General features: G+C 32.9%; 2 long non-coding RNA genes across 2 annotated transcripts; both read left to right on the top strand.

The window, feature by feature from the left end:
- Window positions 1-1,846: 1,846 nt before the first annotated feature.
- Window positions 1,847-2,954, top strand: LOC138880393 (uncharacterized). The gene is made up of 2 exons (XR_011403029.1): window positions 1,847-2,008; window positions 2,797-2,954. It is a non-coding gene; the product is annotated as an uncharacterized lncRNA (long non-coding RNA).
- A 635-nt stretch (window positions 2,955-3,589) lies between these two features.
- LOC104228753 (uncharacterized) lies at window positions 3,590-8,792 on the top strand. Its single transcript, XR_711400.2, has 6 exons — window positions 3,590-3,844; window positions 6,274-6,557; window positions 7,539-7,595; window positions 7,672-7,734; window positions 7,925-8,014; window positions 8,453-8,792. It is a non-coding gene; the product is annotated as an uncharacterized lncRNA (long non-coding RNA).
- Window positions 8,793-12,260: the final 3,468 nt, after the last annotated feature.

Here is a 12,260-nt window from a genome sequence, read left to right as displayed (position 1 = left end):
CTAAGTCCCAAATCACCTCCTGAAGCTATCTGAACCATCAGAACTCACATCCGAGCCCTTTGGCACATAAGTCAACATCCAGTTGACTTTTCCAACTTAAGCTTCCAAAAAAAAAAGACTAAGTGTTACAAACCTTACAAAAACTTCTTAGAACCCGAGCCAACCAACCCGGTAATACAAAATATAGCTGAACAATGCAATAAGAAGCAAAAATGGAGGAAACGGAGTGGTAACTCATGAAATGACCGGCCGGGTCATTACAAATAAAGTATTTATGGCCAAAAAGAGAATGTTGGAAGTTTTTGATCTATTCTTAAAAGATCTGATGGATACAAATGCATTATTTGGCGAAAAAGTTGTTGTTTTAGGAGGTGACTTCAGACAAACTCTTCTTGTTGTGTGCTACGGGAAAAAAAGAAGATTTCATCAACGAAAGTTTATTATATTCTAGCATTTGGAATGAACTTGAAAAATTAAAATTATCTGAGAATATGAGAGCAAAAATAGATCCTGCATTTTGTGATTATTTGTTAAGAATTGGAAATGGACAAGAACGAGTCAATTCAGCAAACAAGATTGAAATTCCAGATTCTTTGATTATTCCTTACACGACCAAAAAAGAATCCCTGGATAAACTATTCACAGCGACATATTCAAATTTGGATTCGTTATGCTCTAATTCATCTTGTATAGATTCCCGTGTGATCTTGACAATAAAAAATGATTTCGTCGATGAAATTAATGACATGCTTATTGATCGATTTACTAGAAAATAAAAAATATTTATTGGCATCGATGAAGCTATTGAATTTAATAACCAAACACAATTTGAAGATCTACTAAACACTTTAAATCCTCCTGGTTTGCCTCCTTACAAATTATGTTTAAAAAAAATTGTCCAATTATATTATTGCGAAATTTAAATCTATGTGAAGGTTTATGTAATGGCACGCGATTGACTTGCTATGATTTTAAAAGCCATGTTATCAGCGCTAAGATTACGACAGGTGCTTTCAAAAATATGCACGTGTTTATCCCCAGAATTCCATTATTATCATCGCAAGATGAAAAATGCCTGTGCAATTTAAAAGAATGCAATTTCCTGTTCGACTATGCTTTGCTATGACAATAAATAAAGCACAAGGCCAAACTTTAGATTTCGTTGGAATTTATTTGTGGGAACCTGTATTTTCACATGGTCAACTTTATGTTGCCTTATCGAGGGCAAAGAATTCAAGTTGTGTGAAATTGTTGATCTGATCGTCTACGCCAAGTAGCGATGATGATCATTCTACCTCTAATATAGTATACGACAAAATTATTCAGAAGGCAATCCTTTGAGTTACAGGTTGTGATATTTTTTCTTTGTATTCTCCTATATCCTCTTTCTCATTGTTGTTTTGTATAGATAAAGTATCAGACATGTATGCAATTATTTTCTTCGTGAATTATGATTTTCTATTCACTGGTAATGAATATGGTATAACCAAACCTTTTATTATGTAGCTGCATTTTTACGTTCAGTTTAATGATATAATATAAAAAATATGCTAATGTATTCCCCCTCATAGAATAGTCTATCTTTCATTAAGTAGTTTTGATGTATTAGATTTTTGAAGACTTAGTCATATTTCAAATTGGTACCTTTCTTGTGCTTTTACTTTGTCCTCCACATTTTCTCCGAGCAAGTAATTAATATTTTTATAACCTTTGGTGGCTCAAATTTGGCTTCGGAACATTATAATTTATATTTGCAGGTTAACGTTGTCCTGGTAGGAATTTCAACTCTTTTCATGATCACAAAATTTTCACCACGACTATTTAGCTCATAAAAGTGCGTTTATTTTTACAGGCAAAATGTTCCATGGATTACAAGTTATGGAGGTTTCATGGCATATTGACGATGCATTGTTACGAGAACGGTCAAGTTGTAGATCGTGTTTGGATTGACAAAGTTAAGGAAAAATTTTCTACATCCATATCAAACATCACCTAGGTGGACCTGAAGGTAATATTAGCTTGGATCAGACATTTTTTGGAAATAATTTGACATCCTTGGGCTAATAATCAGTTCTTCTTGGAGTGTTATGTAGACATTTTTTTACATTATCATCGTATAATTAAAAAGTTTTACATATCATTTGAGATTATAGCATTGGAAGTGCTCACTATAGCAATAACATAATTTTCTTCTGTAACTTTCTAGAAATAGACGCAAAACATAAGTAATATGTAGTATTTCATTGTTGAGCTTTGTTTGAATAGTCTTTTCCTTTTTGTACATATATTTGACGAAGTCTATATTGGTGGAATTATTTAGTTTCAAAATTTTATTTCTTGGAAATCATTTAATATACTTTAGCTAATAATCAATTCTTTTGAAAGTATTATGTGGACATCTTTTGTATTATCATCGTCTTAGTAGAAAGCTTTATCCGCCATTTAATAAACTTTGGTAACATTAATTTTTGGTACGATCGTCATTGGTTATTGGCATCAAGAGAAAAAACATACTATCATGAGACATTTCCCTTTTTAAACTGTGATAATGCAGTAGTAAAAGTTTTTCTCCCAAATGCAGGTGGGTAAGAACAACAAGGATATTAAATTTGAAGAAGAAACAAAAAAGCCAAGATAGAGAAGAATTATGGACTTAGATTTGAACTTTGCAAAAGATATAGAGTCTAAAACTGATGAGGTTGTTGAAACAATATGTTAAATATTTATAAAACACATTTACGTAATGACTACGTTTTGAACTATGACGATCTATTAGACAATTGCTTCTCAATGCAGGTGGTTGAGAACTCCAAGCGTGCAGATTTTGTTGCAGAAGAAGAGGAGCCAAAGGTACATCATATAGATTCAGAGGACACTTTTTTGGAGAAAATAGCATAGACAATAAAGTCCGCTCACCAACATTATACTTACTATCAAGGAGGAAGTAAAGAAAATCTCGACTGTAAAGATTGGAAATCCAGAGATGATAACTGTAAAAGTAGGAGGCTCAGTGGCCTGTTTCAGAAAGTAAAGACTCCACTCTTGACATGACAATAGGCAAGTACCTTCACTAAGAGAAGAAAAGAACTTTTGAAAAACCTTTAACCTTTCTTTTCTTTGTCATGTTCATACAAGTTTTACAGTAGCTGTCAGTGCATCTTTAGATTTTACAAGAAAAATTAAATCAAACTCTTAATATATTACATATAGCTACCTGTATCAGTATACACATATAATCCTTTCTCTCTCTGTAGATTTTGTTTCCCTGTTGTTTTGAGATCTAAATAAATATGATTAGAAATTATATGAGAAGTGATAAAAGTATTTCACTTTTTCACTTTCTGTAGAGTATATTTCCCATTTTTTTAATGTTTTGGACTGTATAGAACTTAGTGATGATGGTTGCTCTTAGATTTGCGAGAGAAAACCATGAAAGAAGAAAAATTTCTGTATCTATACTGTGACTTCGTACCTGCTCTAACTGCTATAGAGTCCCCGCATATTCTCCTCTAACTCCTATATCACTTATATTTATTTTCCTATTTAAAGGGAAAAAATGATAGATTGACAGATTGCAGGTACTGCACAAACTGGTATCTCTACCAGCTTGGTCTGCTAAGATCTTTAAAGTTGTATCTGATTTACCAGCTGTCAATTTTAAATATCTAAAGGTAAAGGTTGCTTTGCCTTGGAAGAAATTTGAGGCCTTGGAGAAGAAACTTCTTATTTTGAGGGGTTTGATAGTGAAGATGGTGTTTGTGAATTGCGTTGTACACAGAGAAGATGCTAGCTGTGTTGCTATTCTTTCTTATTTCATTCCTCACTCTGCTTCCTGCTGCTCTCGGTAAGTTCATATCCTTACCTCTTGTTTTATTTTGTATTTTTGGATTATCTATTTATTTTTATAGGGACCTGTGATGTTACATAGGTGTCGAGGCAATATAATTATCAGTTTAATCCTTATTGGAGCTCAGATTATAGAAATGAAACAACATGGACAACATTAATATAACGAGAAAATATATTTTATTTGATTGTGCACATATTCTTATTTCTCAGTTTGCTCTTATCATTGCTATATTATGTCCTTCTTGAGATAGCTTCCTTTGTCTCATTCAATCTTCTCTTTTCCTATACAGTTAATTCGTTGGTTCGACAGTTATAAGGTGAATTTGGCTTTCTTATTTTCCTGATTTTCAAAATAGATGCTGCATAAATTGTTTCAATTGGAGAAAGCTGCGAAAGCTCTTATACTCAGTTAACTTGGTATGATATTTGTTACTATAGCAGCAAGAACCTCTTGGCCAAGTGATAAAGTTAAAATTTAAATCAGAAGCAATACAAATACCAATCAGGCTTCAGGCTATGTAGAAAAAAACATCAGACATAGCAATGAAGGACCATATGAATATATTGATCTAAAATCTACCCTGAAATGCATTGGTCAAGGCTCATATGTTGCCTCTTCAATATAAGGCCTATTTCCCCGTCTTAAATCCGATATGGAGCTACTGAGTTGTTCAACAGAGCATTATCCTTTATACTCCGCTAGGAAATAACTAATCATATCTCCGTGTTGTCTCTATCATGTTGCAGTAATATCTTTTCTCTACTTAGTTACCGAAAAAGTATGCTTTTCTCTACTTAGTTACCGAAAAAGTATGCTTTTCTCTACTTAGTTACCGAAAAAGTATGCCAAGAGAGAAAAATTCTGTACATTCCAAATAGGCTGCAATTCGCTTGATATGATAGTCCTTTTTTTTTCGGGAAAAAGGGCCTAAAATGCCCCTGAACTATCCGTTTTGGTACAATAATGCCCTTCATCCATCTATTGGGCCAAATATGCCCTTCCGTTAATGTTTTTGGCTCACAAATGCCCTTTGAGTTAACGGAGGGACACATGTCATCCTCTTGTTGGCCCATTCTAAATATTTCTTAATTAATTAAAAAGTCCCATTATTCATACCCGAAAAATAATTTTCTAAAGCAATTTCTCTAAAACTTTTTTTTACTAAAAACTGAAGAAAAAAAAAGGATTTTTTTTTTCAGTTTTTACAAAAAAATAGATTTTTTTACTAAAATAATCAGTAGATGTAAAAAAGTAGATGTTTTTTGCTAAAATCAAAATAAAAAAAAATCCGGTTTTTTGCAAAGTTGGATTTTTTTTGGAAGCCATAACGTGAAAATATTGAACCAAAAGAACAAACATTATAGGATCGTTTTCTGCTGTTGTGGAAGCTTGTAATCTGTGTATATAAATGGTTGACATAGGACCAATGCACATCAAAAAACATGGATTTTTTTTCCAGTTTTTTAAAGAAATATTTTTCTAAAAACTGGATTTTTTTATTTATTTTTTATTTTAGCAAAAAATATCTACTTTTTTCCAGTTTTTTCAAAAATATTGCTTTAGAAAATTGCTTTTTAGATTTTATTTTTGTTTTTACAAAAACATTATTTTAGTAAAAAAATCTAATTTTTTGTAAAAACTGGAAAAAAATTCTTTTTTTTTCTTCAGTTTTTAGTAAAAAAAATGTTTTAGAAAAATTGCTTTAGAAAATTATTTTTCGGGTATGAATAATGGGTCTTTTTAATTAATTAAGAAATATTTAGAATGTGCCAACAAGAGGATGACACGTGTCCTCCGTTAACTCAAAGGGCATTTGTGAGCCAAAAACATTAACGGAAGGGCATATTTGGCCCAATAGGTAGATGGAGGGCATTATTGTACCAAAACGGATAGTTTAGGGGCATTTTAGGTCCTTTTCCGTTTTTTTTTTTTAAGAAAGACAAAATACCTTGGAAATTTTCACCTTTTCGAAAACTAATTGACAAAATTATATGATTTTTTTTTTTAAATTGACAACATTAGTGGTTTCTGAAGCAGGTTAGTTTACTGTCTAATTATTTGTTATTTGTTCTTCACCATTTATGTGAGGAGAATGAAAACTGTTTATATACATTTTCCTGAATGAATATGAAATACGGACCAGCAAGTTTCATAACAATAAAATAATCCAAAGTAAGTCTTGATTTTGTTTTCCTAACCTTGACTATTGATGCGTCGAAAGGTAAGCACTATAGTAATGATTACATTCTCTTGGGTTTCTTCTGAAAGATTAGTTACCTTTCGTATTTAAATAACGATAAGTGTTTGTGACAGGTGATCTGCTACAACTAGAAATAACTTTTTGGCTAGAAGGGATTATTGTACAATTTGTCTTTTATTTTATTTGTGTCATTTTAAAAATTGCTAAATTGCTCGAACTGCAGATGTCTGACAGATAATAAAACTAATGTGTCAACTAGCTGCCCACCAAAAAAGAAGTGTCGGTACTAAGCAGAAACAATGTCTAAAATCAAGCTTAGAAGACGTGACATGAAACAGTTACCAGTTCATAAAAAAGAGTCTCTTCTATCGCAGCGACGATTAAAAGAGCTTGAGGCAAAATATCAGCGCGTACTACTTGATTACACTGAAGAGTCATTGTTCAAAGCTGGGGCTAACTTGACTAAGCAAAGAACTCTGGTGATACCAGGGGCGGCCATTCCATAAAGTAAGTAAAGCAACCGTTTTAGGCCCCATATTTTTGGGGCCCCATTTTTTGTTACACCTAATAAACTATGTATAACTTTTTTAAAAAGTTTTATAAAGTGAAATTTTTTGATTTTTTTCTTTAACAAAAATAGATAAGAAGGATTTGCCACTGCTATGAATTCTACCAAGGAAATTGCACTTGAAATGAATATCGAGCCCGAATTTCATAAGAAACGTGTGATATATAGGAAGTAACAAATTGATGCGAATGTTGATAATAAAATCTCAAAATCTTTCGAAGAGTACTTTAGAGTTGATTACTTTTATACATAATAGACAAGGCTATTTTTTCACTTCAAAATAGATTTGAACAATTAGCAGCATAAGAAAATATTTTTGGTTTTCTATTTGGCGGTAAAAACTAAGATCACTAGATGTTGAAATTTGAAAAATATTGTCTTAATCTTGAATGTTCTTTAAAGCATAATAATCAATTCATATTTAATGGTTTAGATTTATTTTTTGACAAAAGTATTAAGAAAAATAGTACAATTAGAAGATAGCAGTTTAATTGATACGCTTAATAAAATAAAAAAATTTAATTCTTTTTCAAATGCCTAAATTGCTTGTGGAATAATGTTAATAACTCGTGTTATCGTTGCTTCAGCGGAATGAAGTTTTCAAAACTTACCTAAGATCAACAATGTCACAAAAAGGTTAAATGGATTAACTATACTATCAATTGAGAAATATTTATTAGGAGTTATTGATTATAAGAAAATTATTAATAAATTTGTATCTAAGAAAAGCTAAAAAAAAAATAGACTTCAAATAAATAATAATTGTTTTTAAAAAAAATTAAGGCCCCTCATAAAGTTTAACTTTAAGTCACAAAATCCGTCGGGCCGCCACTGGGTGATACGTGAGCCATCTTATGTTGGTAACGATACTATGAAACTAATATGTTTCGTCACTAATATATCTTCATTTGATTGGACAGCCGCTGACGCAAACAAAGAAAAGAATGTTATTGACTATTTCTCTATGTTTCAACTCGGTAGGTAACAGAAAATATATTGTTTCACTTTGAGTTTGTTGTGCTTTAATATATTTATTAATTATTTGTACATTAGGTTCGACATCTGCTATACCTTGTGAAAGACACGATGCTGAGCCGGCGGCCGTCAAAAATAAAGGTTTTCTTCAATTTTAATCTTATAAAAACATTCATTACTAATCTCTTCACAGCAATGATGCTATATGTTCTTTATCTTAAATGTGTATAAGCTGAAATACATGAATACTTTGTGCTCTTCCGTGATTTGCGTTGTACCTATTCGGGCTTCATTGTACGGTTTTAAACGTGTTGACAATTTTGTTTATCAGCTCCCAGCCTTGAAGCTCATGGGACTAAATCGCGAGGTAATTTAAAAAAAGGGAAGAGTATATGTGGTGCCCCTACCATTCGTGAAACAGGTAAACTTAGCCTTTATATTATACTTTGTTGACAATGACATATATTGTTATATACAAATACAAAATCACATAATCTGGTCTTAAATACTGTATGCTAGCCTCAAGAAAAACTGTTGGTGCAACATATTTACATCTCAAATGTTACGGGGGTAGGATATTTACATCCGCTCTCAATCAAGAGAGAGAAAAAGAGAAGGGTCTTGCCAAACATCTGGATAGACTTTTTTTAGTTTCAAAAAATCAAAGCAATTACAGATACACCTTAAAATTGAAGCTAATTAGTTCCAATATGTGCCTAATATTTACGGGGGATATCCTGTTGGTTAACAAAATTGATTCAATATTATAACTTTTTCAGTATGTCCCCCTAACTGATTACATTAGTGATGTAGAATGATGTTGATGGTAACTAATGTATATTTTTTTGTTTTGATACAGACTTATGAAGAGGTAAGGAAATGAGTTTCAAGAACGGGAATACAGAGAAACTTCTTGAGTATGGTAACGTGCTTGTTCAAGAGGAACAGAATGTGAAGAGAACTCAGTTGGCTAACATGCATCTTAAAGACTCAGCACTTGGAGATGTTTAACATCAACCTGAAGTCTAAACAAGAGATTTGGATTTTCTTTTTCAAAAGCTTTGATTAATAATAAGTTCGAAGATTGGAATAGAATTTTAAAAATTTTGCATTAGTGTATGGATGCAGGGCAGAAAAGACAAAAATCTAACTGTCCTGTTGAAATTTCTATTGATTCAAGTACCAGAAAACTTATTCAACTTCCAAGAGTGATGATAAAACTTATATCTTCAGTCTTTTGAGATATTTTATGAGGGTAGCTGTAGAATGTCACTAGAACTTTGTAATATGTGAAATCAATTGCATTCCATTCATAAGCAAGTACAAACTCGAAATAATCTTTTGTTTCAGTTAAAATTGCAAGGATAATCAGTGTATAATAAACAACAAAGCTTTGCTTCCGTTGGGCCCGGGCTACACCCACTAGTTCTACAAATAATGAAATATCGAGGTAATTATGTACCACGCCTCTTAATAAGACAAATTCTCTGTGAAGTTATATTTTTTTGAGCTTCCCGTGGCTGAGTAATTCGTTGTAATATGATTCCGCACCAATGTTGTTTTTACTAATCCATCCCGTCCCAAAAAGAATGATGGGCTCGGAATACAAGAGTTTGAAGTGTAATTATCTGGATGATTTCGGACTTTCTTCAAAAAAACTTAGTACCTATTTTAAACAAGTAGTAATGGATATTTGAAAGATTTTTGGAATTTATGATCTAAAACAAGTAGTAATAGGTATTTGTTTGGCTATTAATAATTTCATTGAGGGTAAAATAAGAAATTTAAATTTAGATTATTTCTAAATATAAAAAAAGTACCATTCTTTTTAGAATAACTGAAAAAGAAAATGCATCACATAAATTAGGATAGAGGGAGTATTAATAACAGTTTGTACGATTAGAAGTATTTGCAAAATGTTTGGAAAAAAATTTCTAAGCAAAGGAAAAAACGTTTTCTGTCATCCAACGCCTAAATTTATGTTTTCTGAGCTTTCCACGATGGAGTAATTCATTATAGAATGAACCTCACCTTAGGTATTGAGTGGTGTCTTCCCCTCCCTAATACCTAAACAGAGTTCCATCTATGGAGCCTAAAGCTTAAACAATGGCATGGCAGTAATCAGTAAGTTGGCCTAGTCTTTTGTCCGCCATTCGCCTTCTTCAATGGCCAAGTTGAAGCGTTCAACGATTCCTTGGCCGTACCCCTTTTTGTAAGGTTGAGCTTGTTCAATTGCTAAAGCTATACTGTCTTACCCTTGTTCAAGAGAAAGCGAGGACTTTCTTTTAGCGTTGGGCTTTTCCAAATAAAATTTACAGATCAACTTTTTATACTTACAAAGCATTTGAAAAAACTCTTCCGTCAATGAAGTTATAAAGCTTTGCATGCTGCTTCAATTTGAATTGGTTTTTCAGGTTATATCAAAGACTTTCAAGTGCATGATCCTCATAAGAGTTGGCAAGATAACTGGAGTCCGAAACCTTTTTAATCATTTTTTAGACAAAAAATACTTTTGTATTACTTTAAAAAAAAAAGTTACATAAATGATACTGCGTTTTACTTAAAAAAATTGTTATTTTTGTAATTCGCAGTACTATATTGCGTTTTACTAAGATGCTGGGCTCAGCTATATTTTATTAAAGCTGTTCGCAGTATTATACTGCGTTTTACTTAAAACGCAGTATAATACTGCGAACAGCTTCAATAAAATATAGCCCCTTCTTCTTCCTTGGACCACTGAACCGAAGAAAACCAACACCTTTGATTCTGTTGGTCCCCCCCCCCAACCCCACTGCGTCAAAACTTCAAAAAAAAAAAAAATTCGGCCCCACCCGTCACCTAAAGAGCAAGGAGTGTAGGTCCCACATACAAGACAAGCTTTGGATTCCTTCTTTCGGGTGCAAAAATTCGATTTCAATCAAATTTAAAAAACTTAAATCGAGGTATTTCAATTTTGTTTATGTCGAAACTCGTATAGTACATGCATATTTGTATTGTTTAATGTGTTTCCATGTTAATTTGTGTTATGTTTGTGTTTAAATTTGTATCTTATTTATACCCGGATTGATTTATTAGCTTTGGTACAAAAAATTGTTAAAATTTGATAAATTATTTGTATTGTTAAAAAATTAATATTATTTATTTTGTTTGTTGTTCATATTTGTATTTTATGTTAGTTGTTTTTATATGTAATAGTGACCTTTTAGCGTAGTAAAATAAATAGCCTTTTAGCGTAGTAAAATATAGAGCCTTTTAGTGTAGTAAAATATAGAGCCTGTTAGTGTAGTAAAATATAGAGCCTGTTAGTGTTGTAAAATATAGAGTCTTTTAGCGTAGTAAAATGTAGAGCCTTTTAGCGTAGAGTCTATGTAGTTTAAGTATGTAGTAACTGCAAACTCTATCCAATTACACTTTACAAAATTAATTATTTACTTATAACAATAAACTTACAAAAGTAACAAATTCCTATATGTTGTAAAATTAACTCAAATATCGAGCCTGGAACCCATACATAATTATTCAGTCCAATTTTAAACATAATTAATTATTTAATTTATTAAGCTAGCACACACAATTCTAAAAATGTTAAAATTGACACGCATAATAATTAAGGATAACTCGGTGCCACCGGGCCTCAAAAATCGAGCATGAAACCCATACATAATTATTCAGTCCAATTGTAAACATAATTAATTATTTAATTTATTAAGCTAGTACACACAATTGTAAAAATGTTAAAATTGACACGAATAATAATTAAGGATAACTCGGTGCTACCGGGCCTCAAAAAATGAGCCTGGAACACATACATAATTATTCAGTCCAATTGTAAACATAATTAATTATTTAATTTACTAAGCTAGCACATACAATTCTAAAAATATTAAAATTGACACGAATAATAATTAAGGATAACTCGGTGCTACCATCGGGGTAGGGGTGTCTCACAAGGCAGGGGTAGGGCACGAGGGAGGGGTGCCCCACGAGGTAGGGGTGCTCCACGGGGTCGCGGGGGACGTCGAGGAGGTGGTCCCCAGCAAGGGGGCGTTGAGGCACCTGTCGACCCGCCTGTTGAGGGACATGATGAGGACTTTGGAGTTGTGGTGCTTGAAGATGATCAGCCGGGTTATATACCTCGGGAAGATGAGCCTTCCAGCAGCATGCCTTCGTACAGCCTTCAGCTATCTCTGACAGCATCGCAGGTCACCCCGTCAGGAGCATTGTCGATCAGGGGTACATTCGACGGGGATGTAGACCAGTACTTTGCATGCCCATCTACCGCAGCTGAGGATCGGCCCACCCGGGACGTGGATGGTGGGCACAGGTTGAGTTATGCCTCATCCCCGACGGTTGATGCGGATCTATCACAGGCGCAGGTATGTTTGTATTACTTTAAAATTTCAATTTGTTTTTTTTCCTTAATGAGCTGCCATTAATTAATTTTTAACTTTCTTATGAAGGCATCGTCCCAGCCCATCTTTGAGGCCACTACATGCTTTGATGAGGACACCACTGATGCGTATATTCAGGAGGCCGACGAGACCACGGTAAGAAAATATTTTTTGACTTAACACGTACAATACAAATATACTTTGTCACATGCTAAGTTTAGTACTTGTTTTGTAGGTTGCTGACGACCCGACGGCCTATTCTTCAAATCCTGCCAG

This window comes from Nicotiana sylvestris, chromosome 10, assembly GCF_000393655.2.
Source record: "Nicotiana sylvestris chromosome 10, ASM39365v2, whole genome shotgun sequence".
Classification (NCBI taxonomy): Eukaryota; Viridiplantae; Streptophyta; class Magnoliopsida; order Solanales; family Solanaceae; genus Nicotiana; species Nicotiana sylvestris.
Note: the sequence above shows the minus strand (reverse complement) of the source record. Positions and strands in the feature narration are given on the sequence as shown.